This window comes from Balaenoptera physalus (genome assembly GCF_965194825.1).
Source record: "Balaenoptera physalus genome assembly, chromosome: X".
Taxonomy (NCBI): Eukaryota; Metazoa; Chordata; class Mammalia; order Artiodactyla; family Balaenopteridae; genus Balaenoptera; species Balaenoptera physalus.
Genome location: NC_138903.1, coordinates 50,698,902 through 50,699,753, shown reverse-complemented (window position 1 = coordinate 50,699,753; position 852 = coordinate 50,698,902).

Here is an 852-nt window from a genome sequence, read left to right as displayed (position 1 = left end):
TTCGCTTTTTCCGTATTTCCTGTATCCTGAGACGTATATCCCTTCTCCGCCTCCGCCCTCGCTCCCTACCCCACCACATTTTAACGTTTCTACAAGGGTGGGTCTTAAAAATACGATGCTCATATTTAATATAATGTTTTCCCCATCCCGCCCCCCAGTGTAACTAAATCTGTGGACAGGCTTATACTATCTATGAAATTCTAAGTTACAAGAAATTCAGGTTTACTCCTAAGTGGTAAACTCTGCATAGATTGTGGAAAGGCGCTTGGTGTTGGGGCGGGGTGGGGGGCGGGGAGGAGAACAAAGAGGTGATTGAAGAGCTAACAGCTTTACCATCTAGTTGCAGAAGCACAACACAGAGCCATGAAACAATCTACGACCATTTAGAAAGCAATATACAAACGTCTTAGTTGACTAAAGTGCAGAATAGCACACCAGCCACCAGCACTGACCGTGGAAATTGAATGTAGAAAACAAATTCATCGTATGTCATAGAACCTAAGATCACTTTCTTCTTCATATTTTAACAAATTAGAAATCTCTGAAGGCTTATCTTTTAAAAAATATTTCAACATCTAGGAAATCTCTGACAATTGATGGTATGTCATACTTTCGTTGTCAATTTTTTATCTTTTCTAGAGTTAAGGAAAATAATGATTCATCCTCCTATGGCTGGTGTATTATATTCTGGGATATACGGTAAGTAACCGGAAGGGGGTGCACTGTGGCTTAGAATAAAAGGCTATTGGAACTTCTTAGACCTTCTTCGTTCACATCCATCTCCCTTTGGCTATGGACACACTTTTCCAGCACTGTCCCCAGTGTTTTTTTAATGGAGAGAGCTCAATCCTT